Below are 12,033 nucleotides of genomic sequence, written 5' to 3' on the forward strand. Positions count from 1 at the left end.
CTGGGAGCCACACAGCATGCTAAGATGCCGACTTTCTCCTCGAGCAGAGTGACTTCAGGTATGAGGGCGGGCCTCGCAGTGTTCCAAGCACAGCGTTCTCTCATGGCAGCTCACACAAGGGCCATGACAGAGTCTTCCTGGGCACTTCGCACTCACCAGCCATGTTGTCCTGAGGGCGTTCCGAGGGCTCTGGAGATGTAGCGCTCCTCAAGGAACGCGCAGTGTGTGGTTGCCCAGCACTCGGCACGCACAGGGGTCCTCCGAGGGAATCAACCAATGGACCTCGACGTTGCTCAGCCGGCCCACAGGTGTCTGGAGGCACTCAGTGACCTTGGAGGGAAAATGATGCACGCCCGTGGGGCCTAGGAGTCCCCGGACGTGTACTTCCTTTAAAGCAAAGCGACTAAGAACTCTTGGAAAGAGCTGCATGCCTCCCTTTCTGCACGGCTACTCAGGGCCTAACCTGGAGGCGAGTTCTCACGTTGAGGTTCCCTTTAGCTCTAGAGCCTGTCATGCGGACCGCCACCGCGGCCACGAAAGCCCCTGGTTTAGAGAGAGCAAACTCATAATTTTCCCCGAAGCATTCTTCCAGGGCTCACTGGCCTGTCGGGAGCCGGGAATGTCAGGGAGCGTCAAGGCAGGCATGAATGCCGCCCTCAAAATGGGAAAGCAGGGCTAGTTCCAGCAGGCCCCCGTTTCCATGGGCACACTCAGCGTACATCCCTGTGGTTTCTAACGAGTCCCAAGAGACACCGGTTACCCTGTGTTTCCTTCCCTGAGTCAACTTATCGAAGTAGGGAGTCCCGCATCCAGCGAACTGTCTCAACCAAGGAACGCCGTAGCTGCTCCTCTGGGCCTGGGGCTGCCTGCAGTGCCAAAGAAGGAACAGGACTTGAATTGCAGTAAGAACCCAAGCCGCCGTCCTCTAGGAGGCACGGTGCCTTCAGTCAGGAGGTCCTGGATGGAATGCGAAGACGAGGGTTACTCTGAGCGCAGCTCCGATTAGGGCAACGCGTAAGACCTCCGCGCCATGTGGGACGTGCCAGAACGGTGTGCGTGAACGTGTGCGAGTGCTGAGGAAACCAAGCTGCTCCAAAAGAGAGGGCAGTGCGTTTCCCTACGCTCGGCGTGCACAGAGGGGCTCTAAAGGGCTACGGGCCTGGATGTTGCTCAGCAGACCCAGGTGCGCCTGGGGTTACTCAGTGTTCCTGCCGGGAACAGGGTGCCCCGGCTAGCCTCCCAGGTGTCCAGAAAGCTGTGCTGCCGTTCAAGGTATGCAGAGCAGAGGCCACCGCCTCCTGGAAACTGCAGCACGCCTCCGCTTCTGCACGGCAAATCAGGGCCTTACTTCCAGGCGTGGGTTCATGCTGGGTGTGCCGGGAGCCACACAGCATGCTAAGATGCCGACTTTCTCCTCGAGCAGAGTGACTTCAGGTACGAGGGCGGGCCTCGCAGTGTTCCAAGCACAGTGTTCTCTCATGGCAGCTCACACAAGGGCCATGACAGAGTCTTCCTGGGCACTTCGCACTCACCAGCCATGTTGTCCTGAGGGCGTTTCGAGGGCTCTGGAGATGTAGCGCTCCTCAAGGAACGCGCAGTGTGTGGTTGCCCAGCACTCGGCACGCACAGGGGTCCTCCGAGGGAATCAACCAATGGACCTCGACGTTGCTCAGCCGGCCCACAGGTGTCTGGAGGCACTCAGTGACCTTGGAGGGAAAATGATGCACGCCCGTGGGGCCTAGGAGTCCCCGGACGTGTACTTCCTTTAAAGCAAAGCGACTAAGAACTCCTGGAAAGAGCTGCATGCCTCCCTTTCTGCACGGCTACTCAGGGCCTAACCTGGAGGCGAGTTCTCACGTTGAGGTTCCCTTTAGCTCTAGAGCCTGTCATGCGGACCGCCACCGCGGCCACGGAAGCCCCTGGTTTAGAGAGAGCAAACTCATAATTTTCCCCGAAGCATTCTTCCAGGGCTCACTGGCCTGTCGGGAGCCGGGAATGTCAGGGAGCGTCAAGGCAGGCATGAATGCCGCCCTCAAAATGGGAAAGCAGGGCTAGTTCCAGCAGGCCCCCGTTTCCATGGGCACACTCAGCGTACATCCCTGTGGTTTCTAACGAGTCCCAAGAGACACCGGTTACCCTGTGTTTCCTTCCCTGAGTCAACTTATCGAAGTAGGGAGTCCCGCATCCAGCGAACTGTCTCAACCAAGGAACGCCGTAGCTGCTCCTCTGGGCCTGGGGCTGCCTGCAGTGCCAAAGAAGGAACAGGACTTGAATTGCAGTAAGAACCCAAGCCGCCGTCCTCTAGGAGGCACGGTGCCTTCAGTCAGGAGGTCCTGGATGGAATGCGAAGACGAGGGTTACTCTGAGCGCAGCTCCGATTAGGGCAACGCGTAAGACCTCCGCGCCATGTGGGACGTGCCAGAACGGTGTGCGTGAACGTGTGCGAGTGCTGAGGAAACCAAGCTGCTCCAAAAGAGAGGGCAGTGCGTTTCCCTACGCTCGGCGTGCACAGAGGGGCTCTAAAGGGCTACGGGCCTGGATGTTGCTCAGCAGACCCAGGTGCGCCTGGGGTTACTCAGTGTTCCTGCCGGGAACAGGGTGCCCCGGCTAGCCTCCCAGGTGTCCAGAAAGCTGTGCTGCCGTTCAAGGTATGCAGAGCAGAGGCCACCACCTCCTGGAAACTGCAGCACGCCTCCGCTTCTGCACGGCAAATCAGGGCCTTACTTCCAGGCGTGGGTTCATGCTGGGTGTGCCGGGAGCCACACAGCATGCTAAGATGCCGACTTTCTCCTCGAGCAGAGTGACTTCAGGTACGAGGGCGGGCCTCGCAGTGTTCCAAGCACAGTGTTCTCTCATGGCAGCTCACACAAGGGCCATGACAGAGTCTTCCTGGGCACTTCGCACTCACCAGCCATGTTGTCCTGAGGGCGTTTCGAGGGCTCTGGAGATGTAGCGCTCCTCAAGGAACGCGCAGTGTGTGGTTGCCCAGCACTCGGCACGCACAGGGGTCCTCCGAGGGAATCAACCAATGGACCTCGACGTTGCTCAGCCGGCCCACAGGTGTCTGGAGGCACTCAGTGACCTTGGAGGGAAAATGATGCACGCCCGTGGGGCCTAGGAGTCCCCGGACGTGTACTTCCTTTAAAGCAAAGCGACTAAGAACTCCTGGAAAGAGCTGCATGCCTCCCTTTCTGCACGGCTACTCAGGGCCTAACCTGGAGGCGAGTTCTCACGTTGAGGTTCCCTTTAGCTCTAGAGCCTGTCATGCGGACCGCCACCGCGGCCACGGAAGCCCCTGGTTTAGAGAGAGCAAACTCATAATTTTCCCCGAAGCATTCTTCCAGGGCTCACTGGCCTGTCGGGAGCCAGGAATGTCAGGGAGCGTCAAGGCAGGCATGAATGCCGCCCTCAAAATGGGAAAGCAGGGCTAGTTCCAGCAGGCCCCCGTTTCCATGGGCACACTCAGCGTACATCCCTGTGGTTTCTAACGAGTCCCAAGAGACACCGGTTACCCTGTGTTTCCTTCCCTGAGTCAACTTATCGAAGTAGGGAGTCCCGCATCCAGCGAACTGTCTCAACCAAGGAACGCCGTAGCTGCTCCTCTGGGCCTGGGGCTGCCTGCAGTGCCAAAGAAGGAACAGGACTTGAATTGCAGTAAGAACCCAAGCCGCCGTCCTCTAGGAGGCACGGTGCCTTCAGTCAGGAGGTCCTGGATGGAATGCGAAGACGAGGGTTACTCTGAGCGCAGCTCCGATTAGGGCAACGCGTAACACCTCCGCGCCATGTGGGACGTGCCAGAACGGTGTGCGTGAACGTGTGCGAGTGCTGAGGAAACCAAGCTGCTCCAAAAGAGAGGGCAGTGCGTTTCCCTACGCTCGGCGTGCAAAGAGGGGCTCTAAAGGGCTACGGGCCTGGATGTTGCTTAGCAGACCCAGGTGCGCCTGGGGTTTCTCAGTGTTCCTGCCGGGAACAGGGTGCCCCGGCTAGCCTCCCAGGTGTCCAGAAAGCTGTGCTGCCGTTCAAGGTATGCAGAGCAGAGGCCACCGCCTCCTGGAAACTGCAGCACGCCTCCGCTTCTGCACGGCAAATCAGGGCCTTACTTCCAGGCGTGGGTTCATGCTGGGTGTGCCGGGAGCCACACAGCATGCTAAGATGCCGACTTTCTCCTCGAGCAGAGTGACTTCAGGTACGAGGGCGGGCCTCGCAGTGTTCCAAGCACAGTGTTCTCTCATGGCAGCTCACACAAGGGCCATGACAGAGTCTTCCTGGGCACTTCGCACTCACCAGCCATGTTGTCCTGAGGGCGTTTCGAGGGCTCTGGAGATGTAGCGCTCCTCAAGGAACGCGCAGTGTGTGGTTGCCCAGCACTCGGCACGCACAGGGGTCCTCCGAGGGAATCAACCAATGGACCTCGACGTTGCTCAGCCGGCCCACAGGTGTCTGGAGGCACTCAGTGACCTTGGAGGGAAAATGATGCACGCCCGTGGGGCCTAGGAGTCCCCGGACGTGTACTTCCTTTAAAGCAAAGCGACTAAGAACTCCTGGAAAGAGCTGCATGCCTCCCTTTCTGCACGGCTACTCAGGGCCTAACCTGGAGGCGAGTTCTCACGTTGAGGTTCCCTTTAGCTCTAGAGCCTGTCATGCGGACCGCCACCGCGGCCACGGAAGCCCCTGGTTTAGAGAGAGCAAACTCATAATTTTCCCCGAAACATTCTTCCAGGGCTCACTGGCCTGTCGGGAGCCAGGAATGTCAGGGAGCGTCAAGGCAGGCATGAATGCCGCCCTCAAAATGGGAAAGCAGGGCTAGTTCCAACAGGCCCCCGTTTCCATGGGCACACTCAGCGTACATCCCTGTGGTTTCTAACGAGTCCCAAGAGACACCGGTTACCCTGTGTTTCCTTCCCTGAGTCAACTTATCGAAGTAGGGAGTCCCGCATCCAGCGAACTGTCTCAACCAAGGAACGCCGTAGCTGCTCCTCTGGGCCTGGGGCTGCCTGCAGTGCCAAAGAAGGAACAGGACTTGAATTGCAGTAAGAACCCAAGCCGCCGTCCTCTAGGAGGCACGGTGCCTTCAGTCAGGAGGTCCTGGATGGAATGCGAAGACGAGGGCTACTCTGAGCGCAGCTCCGATTAGGGAAACGCGTAACACCTCCGCGCCATGTGGGACGTGCCAGAACGGTGTGCGTGAACGTGTGCGAGTGCTGAGGAAACCAAGCTGCTCCAAAAGAGAGGGCAGTGCGTTTCCCTACGCTCGGCGTGCACAGAGGGGCTCTAAAGGGCTACGGGCCTGGATGTTGCTCAGCAGACCCAGGTGCGCCTGGGGTTACTCAGTGTTCCTGCCGGGAACAGGGTGCCCCGGCTAGCCTCCCAGGTGTCCAGAAAGCTGTGCTGCCGTTCAAGGTATGCAGAGCAGAGGCCACCGCCTCCTGGAAACTGCAGCACGCCTCCGCTTCTGCACGGCAAATCAGGGCCTTACTTCCAGGCGAGGGTTCATGCTGGGTGTGCCGGGAGCCACACAGCATGCTAAGATGCCGACTTTCTCCTCGAGCAGAGTGACTTCAGGTACGAGGGCGGGCCTCGCAGTGTTCCAAGCACAGTGTTCTCTCATGGCAGCTCACACAAGGGCCATGACAGAGTCTTCCTGGGCACTTCGCACTCACCAGCCATGTTGTCCTGAGGGCGTTTCGAGGGCTCTGGAGATGTAGCGCTCCTCAAGGAACGCGCAGTGTGTGGTTGCCCAGCACTCGGCACGCACAGGGGTCCTCCGAGGGAATCAACCAATGGACCTCGACGTTGCTCAGCCGGCCCACAGGTGTCTGGAGGCACTCAGTGACCTTGGAGGGAAAATGATGCACGCCCGTGGGGCCTAGGAGTCCCCGGACGTGTACTTCCTTTAAAGCAAAGCGACTAAGAACTCCTGGAAAGAGCTGCATGCCTCCCTTTCTGCACGGCTACTCAGGGCCTAACCTGGAGGCGAGTTCTCACGTTGAGGTTCCCTTTAGCTCTAGAGCCTGTCATGCGGACCGCCACCGCGGCCACGGAAGCCCCTGGTTTAGAGACAGCAAACTCATAATTTTCCCCGAAGCATTCTTCCAGGGCTCACTGGCCTGTCGGGAGCCAGGAATGTCAGGGAGCGTCAAGGCAGGCATGAATGCCGCCCTCAAAATGGGAAAGCAGGGCTAGTTCCAGCAGGCCCCCGTTTCCATGGGCACACTCAGCGTACATCCCTGTGGTTTCTAACGAGTCCCAAGAGACACCGGTTACCCTGTGTTTCCTTCCCTGAGTCAACTTATCGAAGTAGGGAGTCCCGCATCCAGCGAACTGTCTCAACCAAGGAACGCCGTAGCTGCTCCTCTGGGCCTGGGGCTGCCTGCAGTGCCAAAGAAGGAACAGGACTTGAATTGCAGTAAGAACCCAAGCCGCCGTCCTCTAGGAGGCACGGTGCCTTCAGTCAGGAGGTCCTGGATGGAATGCGAAGACGAGGGTTACTCTGAGCGCAGCTCCGATTAGGGCAACGCGTAACACCTCCGCGCCATGTGGGACGTGCCAGAACGGTGTGCGTGAACGTGTGCGAGTGCTGAGGAAACCAAGCTGCTCCAAAAGAGAGGGCAGTGCGTTTCCCTACGCTCGGCGTGCAAAGAGGGGCTCTAAAGGGCTACGGGCCTGGATGTTGCTCAGCAGACCCAGGTGCGCCTGGGGTTTCTCAGTGTTCCTGCCGGGAACAGGGTGCCCCGGCTAGCCTCCCAGGTGTCCAGAAAGCTGTGCTGCCGTTCAAGGTATGCAGAGCAGAGGCCACCGCCTCCTGGAAACTGCAGCACGCCTCCGCTTCTGCACGGCAAATCAGGGCCTTACTTCCAGGCGTGGGTTCATGCTGGGTGTGCCGGGAGCCACACAGCATGCTAAGATGCCGACTTTCTCCTCGAGCAGAGTGACTTCAGGTACGAGGGCGGGCCTCGCAGTGTTCCAAGCACAGTGTTCTCTCATGGCAGCTCACACAAGGGCCATGACAGAGTCTTCCTGGGCACTTCGCACTCACCAGCCATGTTGTCCTGAGGGCGTTTCGAGGGCTCTGGAGATGTAGCGCTCCTCAAGGAACGCGCAGTGTGTGGTTGCCCAGCACTCGGCACGCACAGGGGTCCTCCGAGGGAATCAACCAATGGACCTCGACGTTGCTCAGCCGGCCCACAGGTGTCTGGAGGCACTCAGTGACCTTGGAGGGAAAATGATGCACGCCCGTGGGGCCTAGGAGTCCCCGGACGTGTACTTCCTTTAAAGCAAAGCGACTAAGAACTCCTGGAAAGAGCTGCATGCCTCCCTTTCTGCACGGCTACTCAGGGCCTAACCTGGAGGCGAGTTCTCACGTTGAGGTTCCCTTTAGCTCTAGAGCCTGTCATGCGGACGGCCACCGCGGACACGAAAGCCCCTGGTTTAGAGAGAGCAAACTCATAATTTTCCCCGAAGCATTCTTCCAGGGCTCACTGGTCTGTCGGGAGCCGGGAATGTCAGGGAGCGTCAAGGCAGGCATGAATGCCGCCCTCAAAATGGGAAAGCAGGGCTAGTTCCAGCAGGCCCCCGTTTCCATGGGCACACTCAGCGTACATCCCTGTGGTTTCTAACGAGTCCCAAGAGACACCGGTTACCCTGTGTTTCCTTCCCTGAGTCAACTTATCGAAGTAGGGAGTCCCGCATCCAGCGAACTGTCTCAACCAAGGAACGCCGTAGCTGCTCCTCTGGGCCTGGGGCTGCCTGCAGTGCCAAAGAAGGAACAGGACTTGAATTGCAGTAAGAACCCAAGCCGTCGTCCTCTAGGAGGCACGGTGCCTTCAGTCAGGAGGTCCTGGATGGAATGCGAAGACGAGGGTTACTCTGAGCGCAGCTCCGATTAGGGCAACGCGTAAGACCTCCGCGCCATGTGGGACGTGCCAGAACGGTGTGCGTGAACGTGTGCGAGTGCTGAGGAAACCAAGCTGCTCCAAAAGAGAGGGCAGTGCGTTTCCCTACGCTCGGCGTGCACAGAGGGGCTCTAAAGGGCTACGGGCCTGGATGTTGCTCAGCAGACCCAGGTGCGCCTGGGGTTACTCAGTGTTCCTGCCGGGAACAGGGTGCCCCGGCTAGCCTCCCAGGTGTCCAGAAAGCTGTGCTGCCGTTCAAGGTATGCAGAGCAGAGGCCACCGCCTCCTGGAAACTGCAGCACGCCTCCGCTTCTGCACGGCAAATCAGGGCCTTACTTCCAGGCGTGGGTTCATGCTGGGTGTGCCGGGAGCCACACAGCATGCTAAGATGCCGACTTTCTCCTCGAGCAGAGTGACTTCAGGTACGAGGGCGGGCCTCGCAGTGTTCCAAGCACAGTGTTCTCTCATGGCAGCTCACACAAGGGCCATGACAGAGTCTTCCTGGGCACTTCGCACTCACCAGCCATGTTGTCCTGAGGGCGTTTCGAGGGCTCTGGAGATGTAGCGCTCCTCAAGGAACGCGCAGTGTGTGGTTGCCCAGCACTCGGCACGCACAGGGGTCCTCCGAGGGAATCAACCAATGGACCTCGACGTTGCTCAGCCGGCCCACAGGTGTCTGGAGGCACTCAGTGACCTTGGAGGGAAAATGATGCACGCCCGTGGGGCCTAGGAGTCCCCGGACGTGTACTTCCTTTAAAGCAAAGCGACTAAGAACTCCTGGAAAGAGCTGCATGCCTCCCTTTCTGCACGGCTACTCAGGGCCTAACCTGGAGGCGAGTTCTCACGTTGAGGTTCCCTTTAGCTCTAGAGCCTGTCATGCGGACCGCCACCGCGGCCACGGAAGCCCCTGGTTTAGAGAGAGCAAACTCATAATTTTCCCCGAAGCATTCTTCCAGGGCTCACTGGCCTGTCGGGAGCCAGGAATGTCAGGGAGCGTCAAGGCAGGCATGAATGCCGCCCTCAAAATGGGAAAGCAGGGCTAGTTCCAGCAGGCCCCCGTTTCCATGGGCACACTCAGCGTACATCCCTGTGGTTTCTAACGAGTCCCAAGAGACACCGGTTACCCTGTGTTTCCTTCCCTGAGTCAACTTATCGAAGTAGGGAGTCCCGCATCCAGCGAACTGTCTCAACCAAGGAACGCCGTAGCTGCTCCTCTGGGCCTGGGGCTGCCTGCAGTGCCAAAGAAGGAACAGGACTTGAATTGCAGTAAGAACCCAAGCCGCCGTCCTCTAGGAGGCACGGTGCCTTCAGTCAGGAGGTCCTGGATGGAATGCGAAGACGAGGGCTACTCTGAGCGCAGCTCCGATTAGGGCAACGCGTAACACCTCCGCGCCATGTGGGACGTGCCAGAACGGTGTGCGTGAACGTGTGCGAGTGCTGAGGAAACCAAGCTGCTCCAAAAGAGAGGGCAGTGCGTTTCCCTACGCTCGGCGTGCAAAGAGGGGCTCTAAAGGGCTATGGGCCTGGATGTTGCTCAGCAGACCCAGGTGCGCCTGGGGTTACTCAGTGTTCCTGCCGGGAACAGGGTGCCCCGGCTAGCCTCCCAGGTGTCCAGAAAGCTGTGCTGCCGTTCAAGGTATGCAGAGCAGAGGCCACCGCCTCCTGGAAACTGCAGCACGCCTCCGCTTCTGCATGGCAAATCAGGGCCTTACTTCCAGGCGTGGGTTCATGCTGGGTGTGCCGGGAGCCACACAGCATGCTAAGATGCCGACTTTCTCCTCGAGCAGAGTGACTTCAGGTACGAGGGCGGGCCTCGCAGTGTTCCAAGCACAGCGTTCTCTCATGGCAGCTCACACAAGGGCCATGACAGAGTCTTCCTGGGCAATTCGCACTCACCAGCCATGTTGTCCTGAGGGCGTTTCGAGGGCTCTGGAGATGTAGCGCTCCTCAAGGAACGCGCAGTGTGTGGTTGCCCAGCACTCGGCACGCACAGGGGTCCTCCGAGGGAATCAACCAATGGACCTCGACGTTGCTCAGCCGGCCCACAGGTGTCTGGAGGCACTCAGTGACCTTGGAGGGAAAATGATGCACGCCCGTGGGGCCTAGGAGTCCCCGGACGTGTACTTCCTTTAAAGCAAAGCGACTAAGAACTCCTGGAAAGAGCTGCATGCCTCCCTTTCTGCACGGCTACTCAGGGCCTAACCTGGAGGCGAGTTCTCACGTTGAGGTTCCCTTTAGCTCTAGAGCCTGTCATGCGGACCGCCACCGCGGCCACGGAAGCCCCTGGTTTAGAGAGAGCAAACTCATAATTTTCCCCGAAGCATTCTTCCAGGGCTCACTGGCCTGTCGGGAGCCAGGAATGTCAGGGAGCGTCAAGGCAGGCATGAATGCCGCCCTCAAAATGGGAAAGCAGGGCTAGTTCCAACAGGCCCCCGTTTCCATGGGCACACTCAGCGTACATCCCTGTGGTTTCTAACGAGTCCCAAGAGACACCGGTTACCCTGTGTTTCCTTCCCTGAGTCAACTTATCGAAGTAGGGAGTCCCGCATCCAGCGAACTGTCTCAACCAAGGAACGCCGTAGCTGCTCCTCTGGGCCTGGGGCTGCCTGCAGTGCCAAAGAAGGAACAGGACTTGAATTGCAGTAAGAACCCAAGCCGCCGTCCTCTAGGAGGCACGGTGCCTTCAGTCAGGAGGTCCTGGATGGAATGCGAAGACGAGGGCTACTCTGAGCGCAGCTCCGATTAGGGCAACGCGTAACACCTCCGCGCCATGTGGGACGTGCCAGAACGGTGTGCGTGAACGTGTGCGAGTGCTGAGGAAACCAAGCTGCTCCAAAAGAGAGGGCAGTGCGTTTCCCTACGCTCGGCGTGCACAGAGGGGCTCTAAAGGGCTACGGGCCTGGATGTTGCTCAGCAGACCCAGGTGCGCCTGGGGTTACTCAGTGTTCCTGCTGGGAACAGGGTGCCCCGGCTAGCCTCCCAGGTGTCCAGAAAGCTGTGCTGCCGTTCAAGGTATGCAGAGCAGAGGCCACCGCCTCCTGGAAACTGCAGCACGCCTCCGCTTCTGCACGGCAAATCAGGGCCTTACTTCCAGGCGTGGGTTCATGCTGGGTGTGCCGGGAGCCACACAGCATGCTAAGATGCCGACTTTCTCCTCGAGCAGAGTGACTTCAGGTACGAGGGCGGGCCTCGCAGTGTTCCAAGCACAGTGTTCTCTCATGGCAGCTCACACAAGGGCCATGACAGAGTCTTCCTGGGCACTTCGCACTCACCAGCCATGTTGTCCTGAGGGCGTTTCGAGGGCTCTGGAGATGTAGCGCTCCTCAAGGAACGCGCAGTGTGTGGTTGCCCAGCACTCGGCACGCACAGGGGTCCTCCGAGGGAATCAACCAATGGACCTCGACGTTGCTCAGCCGGCCCACAGGTGTCTGGAGGCACTCAGTGACCTTGGAGGGAAAATGATGCACGCCCGTGGGGCCTAGGAGTCCCCGGACGTGTACTTCCTTTAAAGCAAAGCGACTAAGAACTCCTGGAAAGAGCTGCATGCCTCCCTTTCTGCACGGCTACTCAGGGCCTAACCTGGAGGCGAGTTCTCACGTTGAGGTTCCCTTTAGCTCTAGAGCCTGTCATGCGGACCGCCACCGCGGCCACGGAAGCCCCTGGTTTAGAGAGAGCAAACTCATAATTTTCCCCGAAGCATTCTTCCAGGGCTCACTGGCCTGTCGGGAGCCGGGAATGTCAGGGAGCGTCAAGGCAGGCATGAATGCCGCCCTCAAAATGGGAAAGCAGGGCTAGTTCCAGCAGGCCCCCGTTTCCATGGGCACACTCAGCGTACATCCCTGTGGTTTCTAACGAGTCCCAAGAGACACCGGTTACCCTGTGTTTCCTTCCCTGAGTCAACTTATCGAAGTAGGGAGTCCCGCATCCAGCGAACTGTCTCAACCAAGGAACGCCGTAGCTGCTCCTCTGGGCCTGGGGCTGCCTGCAGTGCCAAAGAAGGAACAGGACTTGAATTGCAGTAAGAACCCAAGCCGCCGTCCTCTAGGAGGCACGGTGCCTTCAGTCAGGAGGTCCTGGATGGAATGCGAAGACGAGGGTTACTCTGAGCGCAGCTCCGATTAGGGCAACGCGTAACACCTCC

Source organism: Stenella coeruleoalba (genome assembly GCF_951394435.1).
Source record: "Stenella coeruleoalba genome assembly, chromosome: 16".
Taxonomy (NCBI): domain Eukaryota; kingdom Metazoa; phylum Chordata; class Mammalia; order Artiodactyla; family Delphinidae; genus Stenella; species Stenella coeruleoalba.